This window comes from Aegilops tauschii, chromosome 5 (assembly GCF_002575655.3).
Source record: "Aegilops tauschii subsp. strangulata cultivar AL8/78 chromosome 5, Aet v6.0, whole genome shotgun sequence".
Lineage (NCBI taxonomy): Eukaryota > Viridiplantae > Streptophyta > Magnoliopsida > Poales > Poaceae > Aegilops > Aegilops tauschii.
Genome location: NC_053039.3, coordinates 198221571 through 198242428, shown reverse-complemented (window position 1 = coordinate 198242428; position 20858 = coordinate 198221571).

Sequence of the window (20858 nt, the reverse complement as noted above, 5' to 3'; positions counted from 1 at the left end):
GCTTAAGCTCTTGTTTGTAAGTGCATCTAGTGCCCCTTAGTGATTTTGGTGTATTGAAGACTTATAGGTTAAGGGACTAATGTGTTTATAAGTGTACACAGGTCTATAAGTCTATGAGGAGTTTGATATTTACAGAGAAAGTCGACCCCTAAAAATGAAGTTCTTCGACTGAAGACTTTGGATTTCTGAAGACTTTGAAAGTGACGAAATTGGTGTGACCTTGAAGACTTAGTATTCATTTGAGGAATATGAAGCGTGAAGACTTTTGTTTTCGTAGTTTTCATTTTCTCTTTCTTGAGTCATAGGAAACACCGTACTGTTAAAGGGGTCGAGGAAATACTAAGGAAAAATTTCCATGTGATGCTCAACTCAAAATCCTACACCTACCAATCCCTTCGAGTGAAGCCATTGGAAATCTCATACAGTTCAGTCATATTCTTCAATGACAGAGACGAAGTTCTTCTGGTCTCTGAGGAATTTGTTCTGACTGAGGAGTTAGGAATTCGCCAGTGCGAATTGCCTACACAGTGAGGAACATGATAGCCCTGAGGAATTTGAACCTCAAATTTCCGACCGTTGTTGTGCTATGCGCCAGCTGTCCCAAAATATCTACCCACCTAACGGTCATATCATTGAAGGGCATTTATGTCTTATCATGTCGGGCTGCTCCCTAGGCTATAAATAGCCGCCCCCTACAACCACTAGCTGGTTGGCTGCTCCGAGAGAAACTGACACTTGTCAATTGAGAGCATCCCATCCTCCGAGGAATTTGAGTGAAAATCATCAAGTGAGGAAAAGCCCAAACCCAAACACCTACAAACCCAAAGTGATTGAGCATCACTGAAGAGATTGATCCTGCGTGGATCCGACGCTTGTTACCTTTGAAGACTGTGCTTCTTCCAGACGGTTAGGCGTCATGGTCTAGAGCATCCAAGAGGAAATTGTGGATCGCTGAGTGACCGAGTTTGTGAAGGTTTGGAAGTCACCTGAAGACTTACCACGAGTGATTGGACGAGGTCTGTGTGACCTTAGTTCAAGGAGAATACGGTGAGGACTGTGTGTCCGGGACTGGGTGTCCTCAGGTTTAAATACCTAGCCGCTCCAACCAGACGTACAACTGAGATAGCAGTTGGAACTGGTCTACCAAATCATTGTCTTCACCAAGCTTACTGGTTCTATTTCCTCAACTCTTTCATTTCCTCATTACTGTGTTGTATGCTTGTTCATATCTGTGTTTGAAGACATTGACTGAAGACTTTCTCAATTTCCTCAGTTCAATTTCTTCAGTCTATTTGTCTTCATCCTGCGTTATCCTGTGTTTACGCTTTCTGTACTCTGTGCTAGTTTTTCATTTCATCATGATGACTATGCTTGTGTTCTGCTATGCATACTTTTGAGTACTTATTCCGCTGCAAGTAGTTCTTCGCTAAGGAATTTCCTCACCCACAAATTCCTAAGTGAAGAATTTCTAAAAATCGCCTATTCACCCCCCCCCCTCTAGTCGATATAACGCACTTTCATTGCCACTCCTTATTCCATAGTCCATCGAATCTTTACCCAAAACTTGAAAACTTCACAACACAAAACTTAACAGAAGATCTCGTGAGCTCCATTAGCGAAAGAAAACAAAACACCACTTCAAGGTACTATAATGAACTCATTCTTTATTTTTATTGGTGTTAAATCTACCGTATTCCAACTTCTCTATGGTTTATAAACTATTTTACTAGCCATAGATTCATCAAAATAAGCAAACAACACACGAAAAACAGGATATGTCAAAAACAGAACAGTCTGTAGTAATCTGTAACTAACGCAAACTTCTGGAACTCAAAAAAGTTCTACCAAAATAGGACGACCTAGATAATTTGATTATTGATCTACTGCAATTGGAATCTGATGAGGACATCAATACCATTGTTACACCCACAGGCCCTACTGCTATACATACTGGACCAATTACTAGAGCTCGCGCACGCCAATTAAATTACCAGGTACTTTCGTTTCTTGGTAATGATTCTAATGTTCATGAGAATATGATGCTGCCTAAATTGGATACATTTGTTTTGCTTACAAATGAAGGGCCTAGCTTTGAGAAGGATGAACATTGGAGCAAGAACAAGCATGGAGATGATGGCATGCGCATGGGGAACAAGAACGGAGTTACAAGTGATGATTTCAGGACGTTGAAGCCACCATAATGCGTGCATGAAGCCTTGGACGAAATATACAAGATGCTACTTCATAACTTTCGTCCAGAGGCTATTCTAGGTGCTGCGTCACCTTATTATTGGGCCAGGCCCATGTAATTTCGAAATACATAAGTATAGGCTATTTTTAGAGTCCGTATGTGTGGGGAAACAAGAGATAGGGTTGGTTTCGGACCCCTTCCTCAAGGGCCACGAAATTCCCCCCTCTTCCTCCATATATACAGCCCTTAGGGCGTCGTTTAGACTTCGGGTTTTGTTTAGATTAAAAGTTCGCCATAGCTGCAACTGCGTACTTCGTTTGTGTTCAGCGACCAGACAAAGGCGTCACAGAACTCCACCTTGATCAATAAAGCTTTCATCTTATATTCGCAATATCCAGATTGCAATCTCAGTTTCTTGCTTGTTCTTCGTTTGCTCGCAGGAAACAGACCCTCGTGGTCAGGTTGATCGTGCTCCGGCGTGGTCGATAACCTCTCGGAGTTGGTTTAACGATTGCTAAGGCGCGACGTCCTCGCACGTTCGTAGTCGGATCGTCAAAGTCGACTTCCACCAAAGCGATATCCATCATCTCATCGAAAGACGGGACACCTTTGCCTCTATCAAGTGGTATCAGATTTCCAGGTTGCTCGGTGAGATTTTACAGTTTTTCGTAGTTTAGATCGAGTCTGTTCTTCATACCTACCGTCCACGAAAAAGCCACAAAAAAAATTAGGGTTAGTTCATCATATCCGAACCAATCTGAGCCTTTGCATAATCTTTTTAGGGTTTTTGCTTTGTTGAATTTGCGGTTGCATCGTCGTGTCAAGTTGCTGGTCTTAGAGTCTAGTCTTTTAGAGTTTCGAGTTCTGGTCATAAGTTGTCACGCCGCCGCCGCACCATCATCATCGCCTTGCCATCTACCACCATTGCTTCTCCGCCACCGCTTTGAATCCGTATCCATATACCACCACCAATCCGTATCCATATACCACCACCGATCCGTATCCATATACCACTACCGCTACCATATACCACCACCGCTGCCATATCCTACCGCCATATATCCACCACCAATCCGAGTTCTTTTCATATTCGGTTGGTTTTAGAGATCCATATATTTTCCGTTTCGTGTTTCCTTGCCTGGAGACCCCCGGGCAGTTTTTAGGCCAAAATTTCGGCAACCAAAAATATTTTTTCCCTATCCTATTTTTAGGTCCCGGGGAGTGTTTTGAGACACTCGCCATCATAGTGATTTTTTGTCGCACTTTTTCGTCGTCGCTGCCCTGATTTCCGAAAAAAAATAGTCAAAAAATTTTGTGCCCATCCTGTCAGTTTGACCTGGGAAGAGTTTTGAGACACTCGCCATTATAGTGATTTTTCGCAAAAAAAAAAGAGCGCAAAAAAAAAGAGCGAATTTTTTTTCCAGAGTGTGCTTTTCCCTTGTTTACGTGCAGCGCCGTGATTTTGTTAGTGTTCTAGGCTCGCGTCTCTAGCACGGTCTAGCCTAGGACCAACACAGTACCGTCGTTGAGCGTTTATTCAACTTTGCATCTCTGAATTGATTATTGCTTACCATTTTTGCTACCATATTATAAGCCTTCCCAGCTCCACATACATCTACATCGTGCGTTTGACTCTCCCTGGTAATCGCTATATCCAAGCTTTGAGAGTTTTTGACTACAACGGTTGCCGATCACCACCTGCTACTGGGTAAGAACTGGTAAGAATTTGAGATTCACTTGAAGGTTTTGTGACACACCACCATCACCACCACTTCTAGTAGTCTGCAGGATCATATTCTTTTGTGTTTCTATTGCTGCTAACCATGGCAGGTTCACAAGCCGATGAGACTGATTGGGAGAACATGACGAACAAGGAGTTGCATGATAAATTTCAGCAAATGATGAGTGGCCAGGTGGGAGATGTGCTAAACAGATTTGAAGAGGCTATGGACAAGATAGATGCCGTGGAGAAGTCGTTTGAGACAAAGCTGGATAACAAGTTTACTGAATTACTCAAGCGTCTTCCCCAACCACCACCGGCTGCACATGTCGCACCTCTACAACAACAACAACCACATCTCCAACGCCGCCTTCCAAATCAAGTGGGACGGGCACAGCGCGTTCCACTTGAGATTGGTCAAAATTCGGGTGCTGCTGCACCTACTGTTGATGCTTCTTTGGCTCCTGCTCCTGCGGCGGCTGAGGAGGATGACGATTATGCGGGCAATTATGAGGATGAGGTTGATCAAAATCAGAACTACGTGCAGCCACCAGCACCACCACCAGCAGGTCGACCTCAGGTATATATTCGCAACGGTAGGCCGGCACCACCACCTCAGGTACGAGATCATGACCATCTCCCTAAACTGAAATTGAATATTCCACCATTTGAGGGTAGATATGTTCCTGATATATATCTTACTTGGGAGTTAGAAACTGAACAACGATTTACATGTTTACAATATCCTGAGGAGAGACGTGTTCCTGCTGCTGTTTGTGCTTTCACTAGCTTTGCATGTGTTTGGTGGTCTGAACATTGTAGATTATATCCTGTTCCAGCTACTTGGGCTGCTTTGAAAACTGCTATGCGTACTCGTTGGGTTCCACCATATTATCAACGTGAATTACTTCAAAAACTGCAGCGTTTAAGACAAGGGAAAAATTCTGTAGAAGAATATTATCAGGAATTACAAACTGGCATGATTAGATGTGGTATTGTTGAGGAGAATGAAGCTATGCTTGCACGTTTTATGGGTGGATTAAATAAAGAGATTCAGACCATTCTAGAGTATAAGGATTATAATAATATCACTCGTTTATTCCATCTTGCTTGTAAAGCTGAACGTGAAGTGCAGGATCGACAGCCATTGGCGCGAACTAACTTTTCTGCAGGTCGACCTTCATCATGGACACCGCGTGCATCTTCTACTTCCACTTCACCATCACCTCCATCAGGTGCCACCTCCAGCCGTGATACAAGAAAGCAGGCACAACCACCACTCTCTGCCAAGAGCACCCCTGTCGGGCCTGCGCAGAGCTCTTCTTCTTCCATGGCATCGACAGGGCACACAAGTGATATTATTTGTCGACGTTGTAAGGGAAGAGGACATTTTGCGAGAGAATGCAAATCTCAGCGTGTCATGATTGCTACTGAGGATGGTGGGTATGAGTCCGCTAGTGACTATGATGAGGAGACTTTGGCTCTTATTACACGTGAAGAACATGGTGGAGATGATTCTGAAAATGAGACGCAATACATGGCTCCTGAAGACGCTGACAGGTATGAATGTTTAGTTGCTCAACGTGTTTTGAGTTTGCAGGTCACACAAGCAGAGCAAAATCAGAGGCATAATTTGTTCCATACAAAGGGAGTTGTGAAGGAACGTTCTGTTCGCGTCATCATAGATGGAGGGAGCTGTAACAACTTGGCTAGCATGGAGATGGTGGAGAAGCTATCTCTCACCACAAGACCACATCCACATCCTTACTACATCCAATGGTTCAACAACAGCGGCAAGGTTAAGGTAACACGTACTGTTCGTGTGCATTTTAGTATCTCTACATATGCTGATTATGTTGATTGTGATGTGGTACCCATGCAAGCATGTTCCTTATTACTAGGTAGACCATGGCAATTTGATAAAAATTATGTACACCATGGTAGAAACAATCAGTATACTCTTGTTCATAAGGATAAAAATATTACTTTGCTTCCTATGACTCCTGATTCCATTTTGAAAGATGACATTAATAGAGCTAATAAAACAAAACAGGAGAAAAATAAGAGTGAAAATCAGATTGTGGCAAAGGAATTTGAGCAACAAATGAAACCTAATAATAAACCATCTAGTGTTGTTTCTGAAATTAAATTGAAAAGTGCATGTTTACTTGCCACAAAATCTGATATTGATGAACTAGATTTCAGCAAATCTGTTTGCTATGCTTTTGTGTGCAAAGAGGCATTATTTTCATTCGAGGACGTGCCTTCCTCTTTGCCCCCTGCTGTCACTAACATTTTGCAGGAGTTCGCTGACGTCTTCCCACAAGACGTGCCACCGGGATTACCACCTATTCGAGGGATTGAGCATCAAATTGACTTAATTCCCGGTGCATCGCTACCCAACCGTGCACCATACCGTACCAATCCAGAGGAGACGAAGGAGATTATGCGTCAAGTACAGGAGCTGCTCGACAAAGGTTATATACGCGAATCTCTTAGTCCTTGTGTTGTTCCTATTATACTAATGGAAAACTGCATTTAAAACTAAGTTTGGTTTATATGAGTGGTTAGTCATGCCTTTTGGGTTAACTAATGCACCTAGTACTTTCATGAGACTAATGAACGAAGTTTTACGTGCTTTCATTGGACGATTTGTGGTAGTCTATTTTGATGATATACTGATTTATAGCAAATCTTTGGAAGAACATTTGGAACATTTACGTGCTGTTTTTATTGCTCTACGTGATGCACGTTTGTTTGGTAACCTTGGGAAGTGCACCTTTTGCACCGACCGAGTATCTTTTCTTGGCTATGTTGTTACTCCACAGGGAATTGAAGTTGATAAAGCCAAGATTAAAGCTATTGAGAGTTGGCCGCAGCCCAAAACGGTCACACAAGTGCGGAGTTTTCTTGGACTCGCTGGTTTCTATAGGCGTTTTGTGAGAGATTTTAGCACCATTGCTGCACCTCTCAACGAGCTTACAAAGAAGGATGTGCCTTTTGTTTGGGGTACCGCACAGGAAGAAGCCTTCACGGTATTGAAAGATAAGTTGACACATGCTCCTTTACTCCAACTTCCTGATTTTAATAAGACTTTTGAGCTTGAATGTGATGCTAGTGGAATTGGATTAGGAGGTGTGTTATTACAAGAAGGTAAACCTGTTGCATACTTTTCTGAAAAATTGAGTGGGCCTAGTCTGAATTATTCTACTTATGATAAAGAACTATATGCTCTTGTTCGGACTTTAGAAACATGGCAACATTATTTATGGCCCAAAGAATTTGTTATACATTCTGATCATGAATCTTTGAAACATATTAAAAGTCAAGCTAAACCGAATCGTAGACATGCTAAATGGGTTGAATTCATTGAAACTTTCCCTTATGTCATTAAACACAAGAAGGGTAAAGAAATGCTGATGCATTGTCTCGTCGCTATACTATGCTTTCACAACTTGACTTCAAAATATTTGGTTTGGAGACCATCAAAGATCAATATGTGCATGATGCTGATTTTAAAGATGTATTGCAGAATTGTAAAGAAGGAAGAACCTGGAACAAGTTTGTCGTTAATGATGGATTTGTGTTCCGTGCTAACAAGCTATGCATTCCAGCTAGCTCTCTTCGTCTTTTGTTGTTGCAGGAGGCGCATGGAGGAGGATTAATGGGACACTTTGGCGTGAAGAAGACGGAGGACGTACTTGCTACACATTTCTTTTGGCCAAAGATGAGACGGGATGTTGAGCGTTTTGTTGCTCGCTGCACTACATGTCAAAAAGCTAAGTCACAACTCAATCCTCATGGTTTATATATGCCTTTGCCTGTACCTAGTGTTCCTTGGGAGGATATATCTATGGACTTTGTTTTAGGTTTACCTCGAACAAAGAAGGGGAGGGATAGCATATTTGTTGTCGTGGATAGATTCTCGAAAATGGCACACTTTGTACCATGTCATAAAAGCGATGATGCTGTTAATGTTGCTGATTTGTTCTTTCGTGAAATTATTCGCTTGCATGGTGTGCCAAATACTATTGTTTCAGATCGTGATACTAAATTTCTTAGCCACTTTTGGAGATGTTTATGGGCTAAGTTGGGGACCAAACTGCTTTTTAGTACTACTTGTCACCCCCAAACTGATGGACAAACTGAAGTAGTCAATAGAACATTGTCTACTATGCTTAGGGCTGTTTTGAAGAATAATAAGAAAATGTGGGAAGAATGCTTGCCTCATATTGAGTTTGCTTATAATCGTTCATTGCATTCTACTACTAAGATGTGCCCTTTTGAAATTGTGTATGGTTTCCTACCTCGTGCACCTATTGATTTGTTGCCTCTTCCATCTTCGGAGAAGGTTAATTTTGATGCTAAACAACGTGCTGAATTGATCTTAAAAATGCATGAGTTAACTAAGGAAAACATTGAGCATATGAATGCTAAATATAAACTTGCTGGAGATAAGGGTAGAAAACATGTTGTGTTTGCACCTGGAGATCTTGTTTGGTTACATTTGCGTAAGGATAGATTTCCTGATTTGCGCAAATCAAAGCTAATGCCATGTGCTGATGGTCCTTTTAAGGTGTTAGAGAAAATAAATGATAATGCATATAAACTTGAGCTGCCTGCAGATTTTGGGGTTAGTCCCACTTTTAACATTGCAGATTTGAAGCCTTATTTGGGTGAGGAAGATGAGCTTCCGTCGAGGACGACTCCATTTCAAGAAGGGGAGGATGATGAGGACATCAATACCATTGTTACACCCACAGCCCCTGCTGCTATACATACTGGACCAATTACTAGAGCTCGCGCACGCCAATTAAATTACCAGGTACTTTCGTTTCTTGGTATTGATTCTAATGTTCATGAGAATATGATGCTGCCTAAATTGGATACATTTGTTTTGCTTACAAATGAAGGGCCTAGCTTTGAGAAGGATGAACATTGGAGCAAGAACAAGCATGGAGATGATGGCATGCGCATGGGGAACAAGAACGGAGTTACAAGTGATGATTTCAGGACGTTGAAGCCACCATAATGCGTGCATGAAGCCTTGGACGAAATATACAAGATGCTACTTCATAACTTTCGTCCAGAGGCTATTCTAGGTGCTGCGTCACCTTATTATTGGGCCAGGCCCATGTAATTTCGAAATACATAAGTATAGGCTGTTTTTAGAGTCCGTATGTGTGGGGAAACAAGAGATAGGGTTGGTTTCGGACCCCTTCCTCAAGGGCCACGAAATTCCCCCCTCTTCCTCCATATATACAGCCCTTAGGGCGTCGTTTAGACTTTGAGTTTTGTTTAGATTAAAAGTTCGCCATAGCTGCAACTTCGCGTACTTCGTTTGTGTTCAGCGACCAGACAAAGGCGTCACAGAACTCCACCTTGATCAATAAAGCTTTCATCTTATATTCGCAATATCCAGATTGCAATCTCAGTTTCTTGCTTGTTCTTCGTTTGCTCGCAGGAAACAGACCCTCGTGGTCAGGTTGATCGTGCTCCGGCGTGGTCGATAACCTCTCGGAGTTGGTTTAGCGATTGCTAAGGCGCGACGTCCTCGCACGTTCGTAGTCGGATCGTCAAAGTCGACTTCCACCAAAAGCGATATCCATCATCTCATCGAAAGACGGGACACCTTTGCCTCTATCAGAATCAGTATTTTATCACTTTCTGGTGATTTTTAACAATTGTTTTCGTGAACAGAAAGTTTCTGGAATTTTCAGCAAGATCAAATAACTATCATCCAAGAAGATCCTATAGGTCTTACTTGGCACAAACACTAATTAAAACATAAAACCACATCTAACCAGAGGCTAGATCAAATATTTATTACTAAACAGAACCGAAAAGAAAGAACAAAAATAAAAATTGGGTTGCCTCCCAACAAGCGCTAACGTTTAACGCCCCTAGCTAGGCATGATGATTTCAATGATGCTCGCATAAAAGATAAGAATTGAAACATAAAGAGAGCATCATGAAGAATATGAATGGCACATTTAAGTCTAACCCACTTCCTATGCATAGGGATTTTGTGAGCAAACAACTTATGGGAACAATAATCAACTAGCATAGGAAGGCAAAACAAGCATAACTTCAAAACTTTAAGCACATAGAGAGGAAACTTGATATTATTGCAATTCCTACAAGCATACATTCCTCCCTCATAATAATTTTCAGTAGCATCATGAATGAATTCAACAATATAACCAGCACCTAAAGCATTCTTTTCATGATCTACTTGCATAGAAATTTTACTACTCTCCACATAAGCAAAATTCTTCTCTTTCGGAATAATGGGAGTATCATAAGAGACTCGAATACTATAAATTGTTTCCACATTAAATGAGTAATGTTCAGAAAAAGGGTAATCATAATCATGACAAGTTTTATAAATATAATCATCACTACTTTTTATAGCATAAGTTTCATCACAATAATCATCATAAGTAGCAACTTTGTCCTCATCATAATCAATTGAAACCTCTTCCGAAATAGTGGATTCATCACTAAATAAAGTCATGACCTCTCCAAATCCACTTTCATAATTATTATAATAAGATTCAACATCCTCCAAAATAGTGGGATGTACTTCCTAAAGTTAACACTCTTCCAAACCCACTTTCATCAATATAATCATCATAAGTAAGAGGCATGCTATCATCATAAAAAATTTGCATATCAAAACTTGGGAGGCTAAAAATATCATCTTCATTAAACGTAGCATCCCCAAGCTTGGGACAAACAATAATTGCAGCAAATATATTCTCAAAAACATCATCTTCTTCAAACATGGCATCCCCAAGCTTGGGCCTTTTCATATTATAAGCATAATCACTCTCATCACTAATAGTATGGATAGCACCAATAGTATAGCAATTATCATATTCTTCCAAGCAAGTGCCAAAAAGATTTTCAAGATCATAAGAAGTATCATTATCTTCCCAATCATAATCATCACAACAAGCAATAGGCATAACGAGATCATCATCAAGTGCATCATCTTCCACAATTATTTTTGATTCATTTTCATGAGGCACAACAATAATAGGAGCAACATTATTTGGGAGAGATATCTTTTTACCTCTCTTACTTTTTCTTTTCTTCTTCTTCACCACATCATGTGTGGGTTCAATCCTCTTTTTGGAGCTCCTTATTAATGAGATTGGTTGAATAGAAGGCTCCTCCTCGTTACCTGATTCATCATAAGAAATAATAGGAGGATATTGGGAAGTCTCTTCCCTTTCATTAGTATTCTCTTCATCTTCTATTTGTTTTCTTGTCTTTATGTAATTGGCAATATAAGGATTTTCAATGCAATTCACCGCACAATACATATAAATTTTCTCTAGATCAAAATCAAGAAGTTTATAACGGGCAAATTCTGGAAGATGCTTAGTTATACGTTTCATTTCTTCATAACCCATAAGCAAACTAAGTTCATTATAATGTGCAAGGGAAATCAAGTCATCACAATTTTTGGACACGATTAGATCATGAAACAATTTGCATCGGATAGTTAAATGACCCCGTTCATTGCAAAGTTCACAAGTACGGCTAAGAAAATTTAAATTTTTAGCACACACATCTAGCCTTTCTTGCAACAATTTAGTTTCTAAATGCTTATGCCTGTTACAATATCTATCTTCCCTATTTGGTGTGTACTTGCAAACCCAATGCACTCCACAAAAATTGACATGTCTATAGGAGACATTTTCATCATGACTAGTGCAATCATCATTAGTACCATGGATATTCAAAGAGTTCATACTAACAACATTGCAATCATGCTCATCATTCAAAGATTTAGTGCCAAACATTTTAATGCATTCTTCTTCTAACACTTTGGCACAATTTTCCTTTCCATCATACTCATGAAAGATATTAAAAGATGAAGCGTATGAGACAAACTCAATTCCATTTTTTTGTAGTTTTCTTTTATAAACTAAACTAGTGCTAAAACAAGAAACAAAAAGATTCGATTGCAAGATCTAAAGATATACCTTCAAGCACTCACCTCCCATGCAACGGCACCAGAAAAGAGCTTAGTTGACGGGGTGTGAGTGCCGCTTACCTAGCCTCCCCGGCAACGGCGCCAGAAAAGAGCTTGATGTCTACTACGCAACCTTCTTCTTGTAGACGTTGTTGGGCCTCCAAGTGCGGAGGTTTGTAGGACAGTAGCAAATTTCCCTCAAGTGGATGACCTAAGGTTTATCAATCCGTGGGAGGCGTAGGTTGAAGATGGTCTCTCTCAAACAACCCTGCAACCAAATAACAAAGGGTCTCTTGTGTCCCCAACACACCCAATACAATGGTAAATTGTATAGGTGCACTAGTTCGGCGAAGAGATGGTGATACAAGTGCAATATGGATGGTAGATAAAGGTTTTTGTAATCTGAAAATATAAAAATAGCAAGGTAACTAATGATAAAAGTGAGCACAAACGGTATTGCAATGCGTTGAAAAAAGGCCTAGGGTTCATACTTTCACTAGTGCAAGTTCTCTCAACAATAATAACATAATTGGATCATATAGCTATCCCTCAACATGCAACAAAGAGTCACTCCAAAGTCGCTAATAGCGGAGAACAAACGAAGAGATTATGGTAGGGTACGAAACCACCTCAAAGTTATCCTTTCTGATCGATCTATTCAAGAGTTCGTAGTAAAATAACACGAAGCTATTCTTTCCGTTCGATCTATCATAGAGTTCGTACTAGAATAACACCTTAAGACACAAATCAACCAAAACCCTAATGTCACCTAGATACTCCAATGTCACCTCAAGTATCCGTGGGTATGATTATACGATATGCATCACACAATCTCAGATTCATCTATTCAACCAACACAAAGTACTTCAAAGAGTGCCCCAAAGTTTCTACCGGAGAGTCAAGACGAAAACGTGTGCCAACCCCTATGCATAGGTTCATGGGCGGAACCCGCAAGTTGATCACCAAAACATACATCAAGTGGATCACGTGATATCCCATTGTCACCACAGATAAGCACGGCAAGAGATACATCAAGTGTTCTCAAATCCTTAAAGACTCAATCCGATAAGATAACTTCAAAGGGAAAACTCAATCCATTACAAGAGAGTAGAGGGGGAGAAACATCATAAGATCCAACTATAATAGCAAAGCTCGCGATACATCAAGATCGTATCACCTCAAGAACACGAGAGAGAGAGAGAGATCAAACACATAGCTACTGGTACATACCCTCAGCGCCGAGGGTAAACTACTCCCTCCTCGTCATGGAGAGCGACGGGATGATGAAGATGGCCACCGGTGAGGGTTCCCCCCTCCGGCAGGGTGCCGGAACAGGGTCCCGATTGGTTTTTGGTGGCTACAGAGGCTTGCGGCGGCGGAACTCCCAATCTATTTTGTTTTCTGGAGGTTTCAGTATTTATAGGATTTTTTCGCGTAGGTCTCACGTCAGGGGGGGTCTCCGGGTTGTCCACGAGGCAGGGGCCCACGCCCAGGGGGTGGGCGCGCCCCCCACCCTCGTGGGCAGCCTGGGACTCTCCTGGGCCAACTCTTTTACTCCGGGAGCTTCTTTTGGTCTAGAAAAAAAACATCAAAAATTGGCACGTCAATTGGACTCCGTTTGGTTTTCCTTTTCTGCAAAACTTAAAAAAAGGAAAAAACAGAAACTGGCACTGGGCTCTAGGTTAATAGGTTAGTCCCAAAAATCATATAAAATATCATATAAATGCATATAAAACATCCTAGAAGGATAATATAATAGCATGAATACTTCATAAATTATAGATACGTTGGAGACATATCAGTACTACTGCTCGTATCTTCGTGTTCCTACTGTAGTTAATACGTTCGTACTAGTAGTATAATTTGGGTCAGTCGATTTGTGAAAGAAGTTCGACAGAGTGAAGGAAGAAGACGGCAGCGTGCCCATGATCTATCTTATGAGTGTTGGGTGTGGAATGCAGTTCGCCGGAAAAAAAAATGGATCGTGCCCGGGGTTAAACGGATGGTGGGGGTGGGGGGAGCCTGGCGGTGGCAGGCGGTTCAGGGGAGGGCGCGGCGGCAGGCGATTAGGCGTGTGGCGGGCTGAGAAGATGAATCGTGCATCTATTTCGGAGGTTGACAGACCCAAATTGCTCCTTCAGATTGCAGGATCCACGTGGCATTCAAGGTCTCGAAGGTAGATTCCGCGTTCGTACCCGGTTTGCGGGCTCAACGCGCGCGCGGCCGGCTTCCGCCGCGACAGCCACCATGCGCGCCTCCTCCGCGCGGGCGGAGACGACAATGCCACGCTAGTTCCTCCTCGCCGGCGTGCTGGAGCACGCGCTCGTCCTCCTCTTCATACGCTGCGTGCATAGACGCGGCTCCACCAGCTGCTCGCGTGCTTGGCAGCGCGGCGGCATAGCGAGAAGGGACTGCAGACGACGTGAGCGAGCGAGCCTTCGGCTTGGCGGCGACACGGCGGTGATGGGCGAGAAATTGTTGGCCGGAGCAGGCGGGCGCCGGCATGCGCAACGGCGGCGGCGGCATATTGATGAGTGCGCGTATGGGAGCTTAGTTTAGTTTTATATAGGGTTGGTCAACTTAAAAGAAAATCGTACTAGTACACGTAAACATTAGACTTAGGCAGCGCTTTTATTAGTTACCACAGCCATGATACGGAATCATGTGCAAGCGTGTGAACCGCGGCCGCGCGGTCGGTCGAACGGTGCGTCACCGTGTCGCGCTCGAAGGACATCCACCGAACCTTTTTGTGTGTGTGAAAACAATCCCCGAATATTACTCAACTTTTTTTCCGGGAAAAGTTCTTGACGCTACAATATTTCCATATATTTGAATTTAGCTCCAGTTCGTGTTTATTTGGATTTGGACGTTTTGGGTGCGCCCTAGTCTTTTTTAATACTGATTTTGGGGCTGTTTGGTTCCCAGCCACCGTTTGCCAAGCCAAAATTTGGCAGCCACAGTTTAGTTGGCATGTGTTTGGTTTTTGCCACACTTTGGCTTGCCACACTTTATTGCCCTATGGCCCACTTGTCATAGAGACAATGTTGCCACACTTTCCTAAGGTTAGTTCTTCAAAATGAGAGCCACAAGTTGGCAAGCCTAAGGGAATCTTGCCACACTTTTTGAGTGTATGTAATGTGGGACCCTAATGTGGCTTGCCTAAGGTGTGGCTTGAACCAAACACCCACCTAAGTTTGTCAAACTTGCCTAACCTTAGGTGTGGCAACCTTAGGCAAACTTAGTCTCAAACCAAACAGCCCCTGTGTGTGTGACTGAGAGAGAACGTGTGTATGTGTCCATATGTGTGTTGTGGCGGAACGACAATGTGGAGACGGTGTGCATGTGATAGAGACATAGAGAGGTGTGAATGTGCAAATGATCATGCATGAGTGAGACATAGACAGATGCCGATACGTTGTGTATACATGAGAGAACGGTCTTCTATTTTAATTGTGTGTGTGTGTGTGAGAGAGAGAGAGGAGCATCCGTAACACAACAACCATCTCTCTCGATTCGTCCGTCCCTCGCACGATCGCATGTAACACATGCATCAACGCGCACATTTTGACACCCTCGCCCGGCCCTTGCCCACCTCAAGGCCCTCACATCGCTCTATCTCACACGCACAATCTCTTCGTGAATACTCTATTTAGCAAGTAGCTTTCCGTCACATACACACACATTTCTCTCCTTAGGTTTGTTTTCTCTCAATATCTGACACACACACACAGAGAGACAGCCCACATCACACACACACACCCTCCCCCGAGCACACAATTCATCCCCATCCAAGGTTATATGGCAACCACTCTCGCTTGTGCTTCTTCGCACCCCAGCATGCACAGCACCTCAATCTTCAAAGAGGGCATCGAGGAGATCGAAGACGGCAACCACACTGCGCTAGAGAATGCGGGGCGATTTGGAAGCAGGATGATGTGACGACGGCTGACTGACTCCTCCCCCCACCCTCTCTCTCTCACACAAAATTACCAATCCCTCTCTCCCCCGCACAAATTTATCAATCCCTCAACCCACGAGATCCTTCCCCTCTCGTCCATGTTTTTCCAGCTCTCTCATCAAACATGTTGTCTCTTCTCCTTCCACGTGTACAGAATCCGGATGCACACGCATCTCACGTATATTACATGTCTCCATCTTTCTCACAGACCTAACTGATGGGGAACGTAGTAATTTCAAAAAAAAATCCTACGCACACGCAAGATCATGGTGATGCATAGCAACGAGAGGGGAGAGTGTTGTCCACGTACCCTCGTAGACCGAAAGCGGAAGCGTTAGCACAACGCGGTTGATGTAGTCGTACGTCTTCACGATCCGACCGATCAAGTACCGAACGCACGGCACCTCCGAGTTCAGCACACGTTCATCCCGATGACGTCCCTCGAACTCCGATCCAACCGAGTGTTGAGGGAGAGTTTCGTCAACACGACGGCGTGGTGACGATGATGATGTTCTACCGACACAGGGCTTCGCCTAAGCACCGCTACAGTATTATCGAGGAGGACTATGGTGGAGGGGGGCACCGCACACGGCTAAAAGATCAAATCAATTGTTGTGTCTTTGGGGTGCCCCCTGCCCCCGTATATAAAGGAGCAAGGGGGGGTGCGGCCGGCCAGGAGGGGCGTGCCAGGAGGAGTCCTACTCCCACCCTTCCTTGTTGGATTAGGAGAAGGGGGGAAAGAGGAGGGAGAGAGGAAGGAAAGGGGGGGCGCCGCCCCCCTCTCCTTGTCCTATTCGGACTAGAGGGGGAGGGGCGCGCGGCCCTGCCCTAGCCGCCTCTCCTCTTCTCCACTAAGGCCCACTATGGCCCATTAAGCCCCCTGGGGGTTTCGGTAACCCCTCGGTACTCCGGTAAAATCCCGATTTCACCCGGAACATTTTCGATATCTAAATATAGGCTTCCAATATATCAATCTTCATGTCTCGACCATTTCGAGACTCCTCGTCATGTCCGTGATCACATACGGGACTCCGAACTACCTTCGGTACATCAAATCTCATAAACTCATAATATAACCGTCATCGAAACTTTAAGCGTGCGAACCCGAGAACTATGTAGACATGACCGAGACACGTCTCCGGTCAATAACCAATAGCGGAACCTGGATGCTCATATTGGCTCCCACATATTCTACGAAGATCTTTATCGGTCAGACCGCATAACAACATACGTTGTTCCCTTTGTCATCGGTATGTTACATGCCCGAGATTCGATCGTCGGTATCTCAATACCTAGTTCAATCTCGTTACTGGCAAGTCTCTTTACTCGTTCTGTAATACATCATCCCGCAACTAAATCATTAGTTGCAATGCTTGCAAGGCTTAAGTGATGTGCATTACCGAGTGGGCCCGGAGATACCTCTTCGATAATCGGAGTGACAAATCCTAATCTCGAAATACGCCAACCCAACAAGTACCTTCGGAGACACCTGTAGAGCACCTTTATAATCACCCAGTTACGTTGTGACGTTTGGTAGCACACAAAGTGTTCCTCCGGTAAACGGGAGTTGCATAATCTCATAGTCATATGAACATGTATAAGTCATGAAGAAAGCAATAGCAACATACTAAACGATCGAGTGCTAAGTTAACGGAATGGGTCAAGTCAATCACATCATTCTCCTAATGATGTGATCCCGTTAATCAAATGACAACTCATGTCTATGGCTAGGAAACATAACCATCTTTGATCAACGAGCTAGTCAAGTAGAGGCATACTAGTGACACTGTGTTTGTCTATGTATTCACACAAGTATTATGTTTCCGGTTAATACAATTCTAGCATGAATAATAAACATTTATCATGATATAAGGAAATAACTAATAACTTTATTATTGCCTCTAGGGCATATTTCCTTCAGTCTCCCACTTGCACTAGAGTCAATAATCTAGATTACACAGTAATGATTCTAACACCCATGGAGCCTTGGTGCTGCTCATGTTTTGCTCGTGGAAGAGGCTTAGTCAACGGGTCTGCAACATTCAGATCCGTATGTATGTTGCAAATTTCTATGTCTCCCACCTGGACTAAATCCCGGATGGAATTGAAGCGTCTCTTGATGTGCTTGGTTCTCTTGTGAAATCTGGAATCCTTCGCCAAGGCAATTGCACCAGTATTGTCACAAAAGATTTTCATTGGACCTGATGCACTAGGTATGACACCTAGATCGGATAGGAACTCCTTCATCCAGACTCCTTCATTTGTTGCTTCCGAAGCAGCTATGTACTCCGCTTCACACGTAGATCCTGCCACGACGCTTTGTTTAGAACTGCACCAACTGACAGCTCCACCGTTCAATGTAAACACGTATCTGGTTTGCGATTTAGAATCGTCCGGATCAGTGTCAAAGCTTGCATCAACGTAACCATTTACGACTAGCTCTGTGTCACCTCCATAAACAAGAAACATATCCTTAGTCCTTTTCAGGTATTTCAGGATGTTCTTGACCGTTGTCCAGTGATCCACTCCTGGATTACTTTGGTACCTCCCTGCTAGACTTATAGCAAGGCACACATCAGGTCTGGTACACAGCATTGCATACATGATAGAGCCTATGGCTGAAGCATGGGGAACATCTTTCATCTTTTCTCTATCTTCTGCAGTGGTCGGGCATTGAGTCTTACTCAACTTCACACCTTGTAACACAGGCAAGAACCCTTTCTTTGCTTGATCCATTTTGAACTTCTTCAAAACTTTATCAAGGTATGTGCTTTGTGAAAGTCCAATTAAGCGTCTTGATCTATCTCTATAGATCTTGATGCCCAATATATAAGCAGCTTCACCGAGGTCCTTCATTGAAAAACTCTTATTCAAGTATCCCTTTATGCTATCCAGAAATTCTATATCATTTCCAATCAACAATATGTCATCCACATATAATATCAAAAATGCTACAGAGCTCCCACTCACTTTCTTGTAAATACAGGCTTCTCCAAAAGTCTGTACAAAACCAAATGCTTTGATCACACTATCAAAGCGTTTATTCCAACTCCGAGAGGCTTGCACCAGTCCATATATGGATCGCTGGAGCTTGCACACTTTGTTAGATCCCTTTGGATCGACAAAACCTTTTGGTTGCATCATATACAACTCTTCTTCCAGAAATCCATTCAGGAATGCAGTTTTGACATCCATTTGCCAAATTTCATAATCATAAAATGCGGCAATTGCTAACATGATTCGGACAGACTTAAGCATCGCTACGGGTGAGAAAGTCTCATCGTAGTCAATTCCTTGAACTTGTCGAAAACCTTTTGCAACAAGTCGAGCTTTATAGACAGTAACATTACCGTCAGCGTCAGTCTTCTTCTTGAAGATCCATTTATTCTCAATGGCTTGCCGATTATCGGGCAAGTCAACCAAAGTCCACACTTTGTTCTCATACATGGATCCCATCTCAGATTTCATGGCCTCAAGCCATTTTGCGGAATCTGGGCTCACCATCGCTTCTTCATAGTTCGTAGGTTCGTCATGGTCTAGTAACATAACCTCCAGAACAGGATTACCGTACCACTCTGGTGTGGATCTTACTCTGGTTGACCTACGAGGTTCAGTAACAACTTGATCTGAAGTTCCATGATCATCATCATTAACTTCCTCAGTAATTGGTATAGACGTCACAGGAACCGGTTTCTGTGATGAACTACTTTCCAATAAGGGAGCAGGTACGGTTACCTCATCAAGTTCTACTTTCCTCCCACTCACTTCTTTCGAGAGAAACTCCTTCTCTAGAAAGGATCCATTCTTAGCAACGAATGTCTTGCCTTCGGATCTGTGATAGAAGGTGTACCCAACAGTCTCCTTTGGGTATCCTATGAAGACACATTTCTCCGATTTGGGTTCGAGCTTATCAGGTTGAAGCTTTTTCACATAAGCATCGCAGCCCCATACTTTAAGAAACGACAACTTTGGTTTCTTGCCAAACCACAGTTCATAAGGCGTCGTCTCAACGGATTTCGATGGTGGCCTATTTAACGTGAATGCAGCCGTCTCTAAAGCATAACCCCAAAACGATAGCGGTAAATCAGTAAGAGACATCATAGATCGTACCATATCTAGTAAAGTACGGTTACGACGTTTGGACACACCATTACGCTGTGGTGTTCCGGGTGGCGTGAGTTGCGAAACTATTCCGCATTGTTTCAAATGTAGACCAAACTCGTAACTCAAATATTCTCCTCCACGATCAGATCGTAGAAACTTTATTTTCTTGTTACGATGATTTTCAACTTCACTCTGAAATTCTTTGAACTTTTCAAATGTTTCAGACTTATGTTTCATTAAGTAGATATACCCATATCTGCTTAAATCATCTGTGAAGGTGAGAAAATAACGAAACCCACCGCGAGCCTCAACATTCATCGGACTACATACATCTGTATGTATGATTTCCAACAAATCTGTTGCTCTCTCCATAGTACCGGAGAACGGCATTTTAGTCATCTTGCCCATGAGGCACGGTTCGCAAGTACCAAGTGATTCATAATCAAGTGGTTCCAAAAGTCCATCAGTATGGAGTTTCTTCATGCGCTTTACACCGATATGACCTAAACGGCAGTGCCACAAATAAGTTGCACTATCATTATCAACTCTGCATCTTTTGGCTTCAACATTATGAATATGTGTATCCCTACTATCGAGATTCATCAAAAATAGACCACTCTTTAAGGGTGCATGACCATAAAAGATATTACTCATATAAATAGAATAACCATTATTCTCTGATTTAAATGAATAACCGTCTCGCATCAAACAAGATCCAGATATAATGTTCATGCTTAACGCTGGCACCAAATAACAATTATTTAGGTCTAATACTAATCCCGAAGGTAGATGTAGAGGTAGCGTGCCGACGGCGATCACATCGACTTTGGAACCGTTTCCCACGCGCATCGTCACCTCGTCCTTGGCCAGTGTTCGCTTAATCCGTAGTCCATGTTTT